Source organism: Mus musculus, chromosome 5 (assembly GCF_000001635.26).
Source record: "Mus musculus strain C57BL/6J chromosome 5, GRCm38.p6 C57BL/6J".
Taxonomy (NCBI): domain Eukaryota; kingdom Metazoa; phylum Chordata; class Mammalia; order Rodentia; family Muridae; genus Mus; species Mus musculus.
The window spans coordinates 148,980,277-148,995,498 of NC_000071.6; the positions used below are offsets into that span (position 1 = coordinate 148,980,277).

Genomic DNA, 15,222 nt, shown 5'->3' on the forward strand with positions numbered 1-15,222 from the left:
CTTCCCACAAAATACAACGCTAAATATTTCAGAAGCCTGAGGATTGTGCCTGGCATTGTGTCTGAATACTGACCACTTTCCTGGGGACAGGAAACTAGGACCCTTGTCCATCCAGTCTCCAGCAGGCTATCATAATTCAAAAATAAATAAGTGAGCTCAAATGGCCTCCTGTTATTAAATTTTTAATTAAATATAAAAAACGAAGTCGCCTGCTCTTCTTCTGCTCTTAGCACAGCTCCTACTGGCTGTAGGAAAGAATTTTAATAGAAAAAATAAGATAGGATAATTAAATAACTAGTGCAGGAGTGATCCAGTGGAAACCACTAAGAATAGTGCATCAATGTGTTGTTATGGTCAAAGCTAGTGTAGCTGAAAACATGACCAAACCCACATGTCACAAACCCAGAAGTTAGCACATCCTGGCCTCCCTGGACACCCAGGAAGCCCCACCTCCTACCGGACACGCCCTCTTACCAGCTCTAGCCCCACCTCCTACTGGACACGCCCTCTTACCGACCCTAGCCCCACCTCCTACTGGACACTCCCTCTTACTAGCCCTAGCCCCACCTCCCACTGGACACTCCCTCTCACCAGCCCTAGCCCCACCTCCTACTGAACACGACCTCTTACAGGCCCCAGCATCCAGGCATAACACTCATTTACCTCCCACCTTTGAAGACTTTCACGGGGGCTTCAGGGATGTCACCATGCCCAATGGTCTCCCTACTAATTATCAACAACCACGAGGGAGAGAAGACACCAAATACCTTTCTCAAGCCCGGAAGTCTCTATGGAAGTGCTTCTCAACCCTTGGATCAGGACCTGTTTGGGGGGGTCGCATATCAGATATCCTGCGTGTCTAGTGTTCACATTATAATTTATAACAGTAGAAAAATTACAGTTATGAAGTAACAACAAAAGATGCCTACAACCTTTAGCTGGGCAGAGGAGAGATAGGCAACGTTTGGGTTCCTGGGCTTGGGGTCGGAGGTGAGACCAGGAGGAAAGAGAGAAGGTGGAAAGAAGAAAAGATGCCATGGGGGTAATGAGTCATAAAAACATGGCCATGAGGGCTGCCCAGATGGAACATGGCGTGTTATACCTCAGGGTTGTTGATGAGGAAGTAGATTCTAATAGCTTAGAGGGTAGATATCTGTCCAGCTCTAGTGCATTAAAGGCTTATTTATTATAAATATAAAGGTTGTGTGTTTTTTATCTGGAAACTGAATGATCAAAGATGGGTTAGAAACACCCCCCCCCACCCATTAACATTAAATTTTTTTCTACAACACAGATACACATTATTATTAAAAAGTAAAGTAAACCTGCTGGCCAGGTGTGGTAGCACACACCTTCAATCCCAGCACTCAGGAGCAGAGGCCGTGGATCTCTATTAATCCGAGGTCATCTTGCTCTACACAGTGTGTTCCAGCATTGGGGCACATACGTGTAATCCCAGCACTATAGGGCTGGAGCAGGATGATGGCGACTTCAAAGATAACAAGTCTGAAAGGAAGATGTGAACTGAGGAAACGCGGTACAAGAAGTGAGCCGCGTTGAGGGCAATTCTGAGTGCTTGTGAGAAAACGCCTAGAAAACAAGACAAGAGCTTGTGACCTCAGTTTCTTCAAAAATCGGGAACTGTTCTTGGAGTGTGTTTTAGCACCGCTCCTACATGGAGTGGATCAGAGTGGGTTTACTTCAGATTATCCATTACCACTAGCTATCGTTACTTTTTTTAAAATTTGTTTTGTTTTAAGATTTATTTATTTTATTTATAAAAGTACACTGTAGCTGTCTTCAGACACACACCAGAAGTGTGCATCAGATCCCATTACAGATGGTTGTGAGCCACCATGTGGTTGCTGGGAATTGAACTCAGGACCTCTGGAAGAGCGGTCAGTGGTCTTAACCACTGAGCCATCTCTCTAGCCCTCATTACTTGTTTATATGCTTCTATGGAAATACATGTTTTGCCATGTGCAGCATGACCTTGTGATTATACATTTATTTACGCGTGTGATTCTTCTTAAACTTCAGAAGACAAATTGTCCGATGCTCTAATAAGGTTAGCCATCGCACGAGTCTGCCTCATTTTGAGGCTCCGTTGTCCCAGGTTCAGCTACCTTCAGATTGGTAAACGGAGCATGAGATTGGAGTAGGCAGGAGGAGAAGATATGCCCGGACTCAGCCAACTGGTAAACAGATAACAAGGATTCAAACCTGCTCACACACTTGGCTCTGTAAACACCGTGAAACCCTTAGAACAGTTTGCTCCGTCAGATTCCACCAAGAATTGCAGTGATGGTGGTGGCCTGAAGGAGAACTGGATTTATGCCAGGTGAAGTATTTCCCAAACACCAGTGCTGCCAGTCTCATCGGAAGCCTGAGGCCATCCTCTGCTGCTGGCACTTGCTCTCACGTAGTGTGGCAACAGGAAGACAGAGGGACCGCTCCAATGTGCTGGCTGGGGGTGTGTGCTGGAACCTGTCCTGAGACCTGCCAGCCTCCCTCTGACCCCCTTCCCACCTTATTTTCTGTAGGACCTCGGGTCTCTTTCTAGGAGTGGATTCCATCTCTGATTGTCTAGGCTAACCAAGATGGTGCCCCTGGGCTCCAGTATCTGGGGAGATAGAGAAGGAAGGAGGAACATTTCTGAGGGAAACACAGAAGTTTGTACCCCATGTGTGTCCCAGACAGAGACAGCTTGGGGATGCCTTATTGCTTCTGAGGGTCTGTTGTCCTGCCACCTCCTCATCTCGCATGTTCACAGTCAACCTGCGTAGATCTGGCGGTCAGCAACTTACCACTGACAGAATCACAACCATCCTCAGGTTGGCTGTGGAAAGATATTCTGCCAAAACAGCATGGTATGCAAGAGGTGACGGGAACCGCGGCCCTCTCCCCAGTCCTAACTGTCTTTTAAACATGAAGTTTCAATGGTTAGATGGGGACACACTATAAGAAGCATCCGTGGTCAGCCTGACTGCCACGTAAACATCATAGACCCGGTTGCCCTGGCGACCACCCCACGTGACCTTCTGATGCAGTGCAGCAGTAATCAGCAGCAGGTGTTCCAGGCTGTGCAGGAGAAGCTGGTCGTGCTGTTCATGATTTATTTTTTACAGTTTTTTTTTTTTTTTTTGGGGGGGGGGGGCCTGCCGCATGCATGCAGGTACCCATGGATGCCAGAAGAGGGCGCTGGATCCCCTGAAAATGCAGTTGCAGGTGGCTGTGAGCCACCCAAGGTGGGTTTTGGGAAACAGAATTCTACAAGAGCAGCAAGTACTCTTAACCGCTGAGCCATCTCCCCAGCCCATTAATATTATTTTTAATAAATAGAAACAGCCCCTAAAATAATAGTAAGGATGAGGTTTAGCTTAGCTTAGAACATACACTTAACATGAGAAAGGCCTTGGGGGGCCCATTCCTAAAACTAAAATAATAATAATAATAATAATAATAATAAATATTATATATAATGAGGCCGAAAGGATGGCTCAATAGCTAAGAGCACTCACTGCCTTTGCAGAAGGTGAGTTCAGTTCCCATTACCCATACCAGACTGCTCACAACCTGTTAAGTCCCACTCTGGAGGATCTAGCACCCTCTTCTGGCCTCCATGGTTACTGCACTCACATGCATATACCCATACACATATACACACAATTTAAAAAAATAAATCTTTTTTTTTTTTAAACATATTAGCCAGGCAGTGGTGGTGCATGTCTTTAATCCCAGCACTCTGGAGGCAGAGGCAAGTAGATCTCTGAGTTTAAGGCCAGCCTGGTCTACAGAGTGAGTTCCTGGACAGTCAGGGCTACACAGAGAAACACTGTCTTGAAGAAAATCCATCCATCAATCATCAATCAATCAATAAAATGTAGCACGTGCATGAGCCAGTTGCCATTGTGTGTAATAATCACCACGCAGTGTTATTTACTGTATGGATCGTGCTATAAACTGGTTTGGTTTGGTGTGGGTTTGGGTTTGAGACAGTCTCACTACATAGCCACCACTGACCTGGAACTCGGAGAGATCTGTCTGCCTTTACCTCCAGAGGACTCAGCAGGAGGATTAAGAGCATGCACCACCATGCCCAGGTAGCTCTATGATAACCTTATCGAACCAGCATCTCGTATACGGTTGCTCATCAACTGAAAAATTGTTAAACAGCAAGCGTGGACTATATTTCAAATCTTTATATCATAACATACACAAAAATAAAAAGGTTAAAGAGGAGATTTAAAGGGCAAATGTGAGTTTGCCCTTTCAAGCTCGTTCTTCAGATTCTTGCGCGTTATCTTGGCACGTCAGTCATCATTGGTCTATCCCGAGAGGAAAGCTTCCTAGCAGAAATAGAGGAGCAGGGAAATTAAACCAGGTAGAGAATGTGTTTGGGAAGTGTAGAAAAATAAAAGACTATCAAGAGAGGATGGAGATGATGGCGATAATAACCTAGTTCTTATCAGCTAGCACCGCCATTTAGCCCAAAAGCAAGCCTGTGAGGTTGGACAACGGAGCTCATTTTTCATACTGGGAAACTGATGGCCGGAAGTTGGCACCTCGCTCTGAGTGCCTCCATTGCCACTTTCTGACTTGGATCACGATGTTTTTGGTGGCGCTGTTTCCGGGACCGAAGGCAGGAAGAGCGGGTTCAGAAGGGAGAGGATTTGTTTGGCTGTTCGAGGCGCCTGTGAGCTAGCCAGTGTAAGCGGCTGCAAAATCAGTCTGCTTACACGAAAACAATTTGGAAAGTGCCCTCTTCTTGGGAGCCAGAGCTGAAGGTATTTGTATCTGATCACCTTGATTAGGAACAGCAAGCTCAGAGGGGCGGTAGGGAGGAGACGCTTGCTGAGTGAGGGGGTTGGATTATGCCGCAGGGGTGTGGTCTTCAGCTTCTGGGGACGGGGCAGGGAGGGGCGAAGTCCAGATGAAGCGGCAACCCACGAAACAATGAACAGTGACAAAATTGTGACCAAGGGACTGTCACCACATGGAAGAGACCGAATCAAGTAGTTAAAAGCCTGCAGGGTTCCCAGATCAGTCCTGGAGTGGAAAGCCCTGGCGTCAGGGCTGGGGTGACTCTCCAAAAGCAGGGCCTGCCTAGATAACTGGTGTGAGCAGAACCATGGTCCCATATCCAGTACCACAAAGGAGAGAGATGGGGGCGAGGGGGCGGGTCTGGAGAGATGGCTCAGCGGTTAAGAGCACTGGTTGCTCTTCTAGGGAACCAGGGTTCAATTCCCAGCTCCCACATGACAGCTCACCGCTGTCTGTAACTCCAGTTTCAGTGGATCCGACACTCTCATACACATATATATATGGCCAAAACATCAATGAATGTAAAGGAAAAGTAAATAGTAATAAAAAAAATCTTTGAGAGAGAGAGAGAGAGAGAGAGAGAGAGAGAGAAGGGTTAGTGGGAAATTGATGTGGTTTAAATAACAGTAATTTGCTAAGCAGTGGTGACCCATGCTTTTAATCCCAGTGCTCAGGAGGCAGAGGTAGGCGATTCTCTTAAGTTCCAGGCCAGCCTGGACTACAGAGTAAGTTTCAGAACAGCCAGGGCTACACGGAGAAAGCCTGTCTCAAAACAAAACAAAACACCAAAACAATCAGATGAAGATGGATGGATGGATGGATGGGTATATAGATAAACAACAGTAGTTTATAAATACCATGACCCTATACATCCATCCATACAATAGTAGGATGGATGGATGGATGGGTATATAGATAAACAACAGTAATTTATAAGGCTGATGTCTTGGTTTGGGTCCTGCCAGCATTACAGATGAAACATTGGGGTCTCCTAGTCCAGTTTTACCTCTCTGTGAGCCCAAGTGTCGGGTTTCAGACCTGGGATGGCTGCTGAGGTGCCTATTTAGCACGTCAAAGTGGGCCTGACCTCGGGCTCTCCCAGCATTCCTCATAACCTACCCCCTACAAGCTGTGACTGGCATACCCCACCCTCTGCCCTGAACTTTCCAGCTCAGGGCTGGGCTTCCCCTCCCCTAAAGGCTCCTCCCTATATAATCCAGACATTCTGTGAGTGCTCTCTCTTTCCCTCTCTCCCCCTCCCTCCTTCTCCCTCTCCCTCCCTCTCCTCCCTCTCCCTCTTTCTCTCCCTGTGTGTAAGCATCTCCCCCACCCCTTCCCATCTGCATGGCAGTTTCCCTGGTCCCGTTCCTTGGGACCGGTGAACCCAGCAAGTTGCTGCACCCAAATAAACCTGCCTTTTTATGCTCAGTTCAGCTTTAATTGGCTCATTTTGTCAGCAGAGAAAACTTATTACAAATATTATTTCAAAATAAAAAAATTAAGCTGGGCATGTGGCGCTCTTGAGAAAAGAATAGTAGGATGGTGAGTTCTGGGCCAGCCTGGGCTACACATTGACCCTGTCTCAAAATGTTGAAAGGGCTGGACAAGTGCCTCCACAGTAGAGTGGTTGCCTTGACTGTGCCAGAGACTTTTATAAACCCACTTAACATATTCAAGTAAGTCATCTTGGGGCTGGAGAGATGGCTCAGTGGTTAGGAGCAGTGGCTGTTCTTGCAGAGGGCCTGAGTTCAATTCTCAGCACCCACACGGTGGCTCACAACTGTCTGTAATTACTCTTCTATCCGAGATGGGAACTGCATGCATGTGGTACGTATACATACATTCAGGCAAACATTCATATACATAAAGTCAAGATAAATAAATCTTTAACAGTGAAATAAGTCATCTACAACCTCCACTTCCTCACCCTTCCCTATCAGCCAACAGATTTAGCTAGAATTCCATGACCTTGGATGTTTAGAATTCCATGACCTTGGATGTATAGGGTCAAGCCTGCTTTCCTGTGCTGTCCACAGCCAGCCACGCCTGACTCCAGCTGTAGAGCTCTGAGCCCTGGTATTTCTTGAGCACCCTCGAGAAAAATTATCCTTTTATTGCCTACAGAAGATTCCAGAATGATATAGCCAACAGTTGGAACCACACCAACTGTTCGTGCCCTTGGAAGTTTAAAAAATGATCCCAGTGTTTACAAATCCGAGTTTCCTATGTCACACTTATGGGGGAAATAGCTAAGAAGCTTCCAGGCCTTGGTAAGACTGTTCATGCAGGGGAGAGCCTTGGCTAAGAGACTGTTCATGGGGATGAGCCTGGGATAAGAGACTGTTCATGGATGGGGAGAGCCTTGGCTAACAGATTGTTCATGAACGGAGAGCCTTGGCTAACAGACTGTTCATGGGGGAGAGCCTCGGCTAAGAGAGCGTTCATGAAAGGAGAGCCTTGGTTAAGGGATTGTTCATGAGGGAGAGCCTCGGCTAAGAGACTGTTCATGAAAGGAGAGCCTTGGTTAAGGGATTGTTCATGGGGGAGAGCCTTGGCTAAGGGACTGTTCATGAAAGGAGAGCCTTGGCTAAGGGATTGTTCATGGGGGAGATCCTTGGCTAAGGGACTGTTCATGGAGGAGAGCCTTGGCTAAAGAACTGTTCCCAAGAGCCTTGACTAGAAGACTGTTCATGGGGGAGAGCCTTGGCTAAGAGACTATTCATGAAGGGAGAGCTTTGGCTAACAGATTGTTCATGAGGGAGAGCCTTGGCTAGGAGTCAGGTTAAGTCCTGCAAGATAGTACTTACTAAGTGCTCTCATTCCTGTTGCCAGGGAGACGTTCAAGCTTACAGCTCTCAGATCTTCTTCCACCAAACGGAAGCATCCAGAAGCTGAGGCAGATGTTCTGACTTAGTGCGTGTCACACTCGTGGGTGGATTTTCCCACCAACAAATCAGGATTTGTCAGTACTGAAAATCCCAGAGGGCCTGGGGGGATGGTTAAGAGCACTGGCTGCTCTTGCAGGGGACCAGGGTTCAGTTCCCAGCACCCACACGGCAGCTTACAACTGCCTGTAACTCCGATTACAGGGAATCTGATGCCATCTTCTGGCTTCCAAGGCCGCCAGATACACATGTGATACATACGTACACATGCAGGCAGAACATTCAAACACATAGAAGGAAAGAAATCTTAAAAATAGAAAAGAAGAAAACAAACAAACAAAAAAACAAGGGCTAGAGAGATGACTCAGAAAATAGAGACCTAAATTTAATCTCTAGAAACCACTTCACAAAGTTGTCCTCTGACCACCTGCGCCATGGGAGGCATGTGTGCCCCCCTCCACCCACCCACACACTCCTATAAGTAAATGTTATAAAACACTTTTAAGAAAAAAAAATCCCCCTGTAGAAAATGACATCTGCAACATTGTTTCGTATCCACTATTGTCTGAGCTTTGGCAAATCCAACCTAAAATACCCAGATCTTCCAGATGGCAAGACTCCTAGGTTTTCCTGCCTCTGGGCAGTCATTGCCCACTTAGCCGAGGTTGCTTTCCGTATCACATGCTAGTAGCCCTTAGTCCTGCAGAAGAAACCGAATCCCAGCTGACTCCTCTATACCAAGACAGTTTGTTCTCTGATTTCCTCCCTCCTTCCAAACCTCTTTCCTTTTTAAATTCTCTTTTATCCTACCTCTCCGGAGGCTCGGGTAGGAGTATTGCCACAACTTTGAGCCTTCTCCCCTCCCTCAGGCTACATAGCAAAATCCTGCCCTTAAAACAGGTGATAGAAACCCTGTCTTGGAAAAAATTAATAATAAAGTTGAGACACGCCTATAATTTCCACACCCTAGAGGATCTGCAGTAAGGAAGCCAGCATGAGCTACGTAGTGAGATAAAATTATTTCCCCTTTATAGAAGTAAGCCCTTTCATGGACATGGTGGGGTTACATCTCAGGGATCAGGATTGGCAGACCCAGGAGCCAATGGCCAACCCCCACGCCCCACCCCCACGCCCCACCCCCACACCACCCATGCAGTACAGTGGTTGCTGGTGGTATGCAGCGCATTCTCAGAAGAGCTTTGTGAATAACTGACCTTTCTTAAGGAGAAGCCATTTCTCCCTCCCAGATAAGCCAATGGGAAAGGCAGGGGAGGGGGGGGGGTTGTTGGTTCAGTGGTAGAATATTTACCTAATATCCACAAGGCCTCCAGTTCCAACCTCAACAACACACACACACACACACACACACACACACATACACACACACACACACACGAAGAAATGATAAGAGTTGAGTTTTAGCTTGGCATGATAATTTACTCTTGTAATCCGCGAGCATTCACTCAAGGATGCTGAGGCAGGGGAATTACCTTGAGTTCAAGGCCAAACTTGACTACTTAGTGAATCTGAAGCCAGCCTGGCCTGCGGGTGTGAGATCCTGTCTCAAACAACAAAGGGGGAGCTGGAGAGATGCTTCTGCAGTTAAGGGCATTAGCAGCTCTTGCTGAAGACGTGGGTTCTGTTCCCTGCACCCACACGGCAGCTCACAACTGTAATTCAGTTTCAGGAAGATCTGTCGCCCTCTTCTGGCCTCCACAGATACTGCATGCATATAGTACACAGACATACATTCAGGCAAAACACCCATACACCCATAAGTGGAAGATGTGGTGGCGCATGCCTTTAATCCCAGCATTTGGCAGACAGAGGCAGGCAGGACTCTGTGAGTTCGAGGCCAGCCTGGTCTACAGAGCAAGTTCCAGAACATCCGAGCCTACACAAAGAAACCCTGTCTCACGAAACAAAACAAAACAATCTGTCCTCGGCTAGAAAAGTTGAGGCCAACCTGTAACCCGAGACACTGTGAAAAACAACAACAAAGAAAAGAAAAATCCCAAATAAATAAAGTGGATGCTAATTCCAGGTGATAAATCAAGGTTGACACAATTTGGAGTTTGGTCAGAACTATTGTTTTCTATTTCATAAAATATGATCTGCCCAAAGGTTTTGAAAATGAGTTGCCCGCCCCTCATTTAATATGTTGGGTTTTTTTCTTAAATCTTATTTATTTTATGTATGTGAGTATACTGTCATTGTCTTCAGACACCCCAGAAGAGGGAATCAGATCCTATTACAGATGGTTGTGAGCCATCATGTGGTTGCTGGGAATTGAACTCAGAACCTCTGGAAGAGCAGTCAGTACTATTAACCACTGAGCCATCTCTCCAGCCCTGTAGCTTATTTCTTGTTGCCCCATTTTAAACACTTCTTTTACAGAAGAGCAGTATCCATGCTATTATCCCACATTACAAGTAAGAAGACCAGGGAACAGATAGGCAAAGTAACTTCTCCAAGGTCACACAGCTGATTAAAAGGCAGGCCAGGATTCAAACTTCACTCACATACTAGGTTAGCACGCCACCGGAGCCACGTTCCCAGCCCCATGGACATTTTTGCTTATTACAGCTTTGGGGAGGAAAGCAGATGACTAGGCTGTATCCAGGGAGGCTGCAAAATTAGCCCACGGGGCTCAGACAGCTCCTTTTGCCCACGCACTCAGACCCCAGACATCAGTGATGTTGGGGCTCGATCTGGGAAATCAGTTCCCACCGCCTGACCATATCTTTCCCGAACTGGAATCTTGGAGAATCTGGGCTGAGGCAGAGTCTGGTGAGCTTCCCTCTGGGAAGGAGATGTTGCTGCCTGCTCTTGGGCTCTTTCCACTGAGCTAATTAGTGCATTTACAGAGTGTCTGGGCTCACAGGCTCCCCACAAACGGTTGGTCTTGCTAAAGTCTAAAATGCTGTCCCGACAAGCTGGGTGAATGATTTAAGAGAATGAGTGCTTCTGGTGGGTGAGACATCAGGGCGAAGGCCAGTGGCATATTTAAGAGGCCTTCTCTGGGGAGGCCTGGGAGAATGGAGTGTGGTGTTGATAAGGTCAGAGCGCAAGGAAATAAAACCCAGAGAGACTTTTGCATTTCGGAAGGGAGCAAGGCTTTCAATCTGGGCGCAGAGCCTGGGGCCGGTTCCCTGACTTGCAAACAGTGAGCTACACTAGGTAAAACTAAAACAAGAATCATTCCACACTCTTGGATTGAGAAACTGAAGGTCTGACCTCCTCCGATTCCCCCTCACTCCACCCCGCCCCGCCCCCGCACGCAGGCTTGCCCTAGCCAGGCAACAGCGCCATGGATCAGATGGTTTGTTTTTCTTTTTGTTTCAGTTTGGTTTGGTTTGGTTTGGTTTGGTTTGGTTTGGTTTGGTTTGATTTGGTTTGGTTTGGTTTGGTTTTTTAATTCCAGCTTTAAAAGTCTTTCCCAGTGTGCCAGCAGGAGTTACTCTGAAACCCAGGGGTTTCCTCACTGAGCAAAGAAAACTCAGGCGCTCCCAGGGTCATCCTGAGAAGCAGAGGGTGGGCGCTGAGGCTGTCAGTGCTGGGCAGAATTCTGCAACGAGGTTGTCAGCTCCCTCATTCTTTATCTTCCAAGTGTTAGTCTGGAGGTAGGAATCTTCCCGGGATTGAGTCCTGCAATCCCAGAAGAGACTTTTTTTTTACTGTTCGAAATTTATAACGGACAATTATTCCATATATGATGTCCAGGTGAGCTTACCGCAAGTACCTTTAAGTTGTTTGAACCCCAGATTTTGGAAGGACGTGTCTCAGGAATGAACGCAGTGCTTTGCACAAACTAGGCCATGACTCTCTCATCAAGCTCCAGCCCCAGCCCTTGAGAATAACCCTAAGATACACATTGAGTTTCTAGAGGAGATCTGCCATGAAGCTATTCAAACCCGAACTTCAGACCCGCGCACTGCAGGGCCACCCAGAGGTGTGTGCACAGGCCCAGCCACAGGTTCATATATATGCCCGTCCACCGCTATCAATTCGTCACTGGTGAGATTTTTGATTTTAGTCTATTTATTGATGTGCACGGATGCTTTGCTTGAATATATATGTATGTGCATCATGTAGAAGGCATCAGGTCCTCTGGAACTGGAATTATGGGTGTTTGTGAGCCGGCACGCATGTGCTGGGTATCAAATCCGGGTCTCTGCAAGAGCAACGAGTGTTCTACACCACCGAGCCACCTCTTAGCCCTTGACAGTAGGATTCTTAATCACCTAAGATGGCTGCCTCTTTTCTCCTGCTTCCTGGTTGGCCACACGGTGAGTGGCTCCCTTCTGCAATGATGTTCTTCTGCCCAAGCAGGCTGAGTGAAGCAACTATAGATAGAACCCTCTGCTGAGCCGTGGTAGCTCACAAGCCTTTAATCCCAGCACTCAGGAGGCAGAGGCAGGCAGAGCTCTGTGAGTTCGAGGCCAGCCTGGTCTACGGAGTGAGTTTCAGTACAGCCAGGACTGCACGGAGATGGTTATCAACAACAAAAAGAAGCCTCTGTCAGTGAGCTTTGGGCTCTTACTGTGACCAGTGGTGACAGAGTAGAAGACACGGAAGTCAGGTACAGACTGTGTGGACACTTGTCCACACTCCGGGGACCTAAGCATTCTGTCTCAGCACTCAACCCTCCTGTAAAGACCACAACAAGAAAACTGCAGCTGTTCTTATTGTGGGCTCATTAAGGAGTCCAGGTCAGAGGCCAAGCGAAACAGCAAACTGTTGTACACAAGACGGTGATGCACTGGGGGATGTGAAGCTGACGTAGGAGGTACCCACACACTGCACGTGGGTGGAGTTCAGTCATACCTGGATGGATACACAGCGCTCCTCAGAATGACAAACTTCTGCGTCTACCTTTGTCACAGATAGCTTGCTATTAGGCATTAACAGATGGGTTGTTTTGTTTTGTCGACGCCCGGTTTCAGGTAGCCCAGGCTAGCCTAAAACTGACTTGAAGCTGGGACTAAATTCCCGATCCTCTTTTTGTTGATGTTTGTGGGGATTTTTGTTTTCCTTTGTCATGGTTTTTGTTTTGCTTTGTTTTGAAGACAGGGTCTCACTGTGTGGCCCTGGCTGAGCTGGAATTAGCTACACAGACCAGAGCAGTCTTGAGATCACAGAGGTCTACATGCCCCTGCCTTGTGAGTGCTTGATTAAAGCTGTTCTCCACCAGGCCTGGAAGACTCCTGGTCCTCTCTGGCCTCTATTTCCTTCACGCCAGGCTTTGGCTTTCTAGATTTTTTTGTTGTTGTTTTTGTTTTTGTTTTTTTTTTATGCTTCAACTCACTGAAGGAATACAAAATATTGGATCACATTTCCATGGCATATTCTCTTTTCACTAGAATCTTCCTTTCATCCTCTTTCATTCCCTCAATAATAGGGAAATGGCAGCTAAGATGAGACATTGGCCAGGTACAAGGATGCAAGGATGCGTGCCCATGAACCCAGAGTTTGGGAAATAGAGGGAAGAGCATTGGGAGTTACAGAGAGATCAGCCTGGATCACATGAGACTCTTATCTAGAATAAAATAAAATAAAATCATGACCTCAGTTTTGCCCACCCAGTATCAGCAATTAAAGCCACAATATTTCAATACTATCTTAGAATCCTACAGTGGTTTGGGTGCACTGGCCAGTTGTTACATCAAGGTTGACACAGCTCAGGTCATCTGGAATAAGGGAAGCTCAGTTGAGAAAATGCCCCCATCAGACTGGCCTATCAGCAGGCCTTTTAGGGGATTTCCTTGATTAGTAACTGAAGTGGAAGGGTACAGCCCACTGTGGGCAGCGTCACTCCTAGGCAGGTAGGTCCAGGCGATATAAGAAAGCAGGCTGAGCAAGCCATGGGAGCAAGCCGTCAGAAACATCCCTCCATGGCCTCTGCTTCCTGTCTTCAGGTTCCTGACATGACTTCCCTCAGTGATAATGTGACCAGAGCTGTAAACTGAAACAAACTCTCTTCACAAGTAGGTTTTGGTCATGGTGTTTTATCCAAGCAATTGAAAGCATACTAAGATGACTTTATTAAAATCAGTCTAAGACAACAGATTGAATTAAAGCCCATTCTTGTAAGATGCATCTCGGACTTTTGGGGAATTTAAGAAACATGGCATTTTACTGCATGTATGGAACAACAAATAGAACTCAAGAATAATCAATTTTTATAATTAAGTCTCCTTACTGAGTACAAACCCAAAGGAAAAGGGATTAGAGCATTGTTGCAAAAGTATTCTCATGGGATCGGAGAACCATTGAGTAAACTAAGTAGATTTAAAACTGGTGGGCTATAGAGGTAACCGGATACCTCCGGTCATCTTTTTATTTATTTTTGAGTTGGCTCTCACTATGTAGCCCTGGCTGTCCTGGAATTTGCTGTATGAACAGGGCTGGCCTCAGACTCACAGAGATTCATCTGCATAAGACTGAATCTTCATTACGCAGTGACTGGGGAAAGGTCTGTTTGCACAATGTGAAAAGTGGAAATTTGAGGTTTTAAAAGCGCGGGCTTCTTCCTTTGTTTATTCCCTAAGTCCCTTTCTCTGTGCTGTACCCACTCCCTCCAACAAAGCTTGGTCACTTTCCATCCCACTCGCTATTTTCACTTCTACGCTAACATCAAACTCAATTCTACGTCACAGATTTTAGAAGCACCCAGGAACAGTACCCAGCCTAGAGAAGGAGAAAGAAATGTCTAAATTCAAAGGCTGAGCAAGGAAACCGCCTGCCAGGCCTGCCTGCCTGGTCGGTCTCATCAATCACAAGACTTAGGTGTCATGAAAACTCCGCCAGAGCTCCCACAGGCTGACGTGCCTCCTCCCTCTCATCGTCTCCGGGAACCCTTGGCACCAATTTCTTAAGGCACAGAAACCTGGCTCTCCGCTTAAGTTTTAACCAAGAACTTCTCTGAGGTCCCAGCAGCGCTGGGGCGGCGCACTGGCTCCTAGGCTGCTGATGCTGTGGCCCTAGCTACCCAGGGCTGCAAAAGCAGGAGGTGCCGCGCAAGGCTGCAAGTTCTAGAGAAAGCAGGGGGCGAGGGGCTCTGTTTGCCGGCTCCGCCATCTCCTCTAGAAAGCACTTAGCGAGAATAAAGTCACCCGCCCACCCCGGATACCTTCTATTGCAATTCTGACGTCCGGGCCTCCTTAAAGCCAGCATTTTTCTCCCTGGGAGAAAGCATTAGTTAATGATTGCCAGCCGCCTTCGCTGTCTGGCAGGCCACGTGACCTGGACACGTGACTTGGAGCCGGCTGGGATGGTTTCTCCTCTTTGAATAAGCTCCTGCTTATTATTGCAGTTACAAGCCTGTGGAAGCGGTGGGTGCAACGTGATTGCCTGGCGGTTACACAACGCCAGAGAGCTGTGCTCGCCGCTGCCAGCCAGCCGCTCCGGGGCTGACTTCTAAAGGAACAGAAAACAAACAGGACTTGCTGTTTTCCAAAGTGAGAGTTCGTTTTCTCTTTAGAAAAAAGCATCTTGGCAAAAGGCAAAGCCC

The 15,222-nt window shown here is 47.1% G+C and overlaps 2 long non-coding RNA genes across 7 annotated transcripts in view; both read right to left on the reverse strand.

The window, feature by feature from the left end:
• Gm15411 overlaps positions 1-15,222 on the reverse strand; it is a 62,140-nt gene that overhangs the window by 26,536 nt on the left and 20,382 nt on the right. For 2 of the 5 annotated variants that reach the window (XR_003956013.1, XR_003956012.1), the window contains exon 5: positions 768-822. The exons of the other annotated variants lie outside the window; for them this stretch is intronic. This is a non-coding gene — a long non-coding RNA (predicted gene 15411). The remainder of the gene's footprint in view (positions 1-767; positions 823-15,222) is intronic. 5 annotated transcript variants of the gene reach the window in all.
• Positions 9,780-14,939, reverse strand: 5930430L01Rik (RIKEN cDNA 5930430L01 gene). Of its 2 annotated transcripts, none has more exons than NR_102384.1 (2): positions 14,842-14,939; positions 9,780-13,248 (listed from the first exon to the last, which is right to left on the reverse strand). It is a non-coding gene; the product is annotated as an RIKEN cDNA 5930430L01 gene (long non-coding RNA). The 2 variants fall into 2 exon arrangements; NR_102383.1 differs by having other exon boundaries at positions 9,780-13,667; positions 14,842-14,938.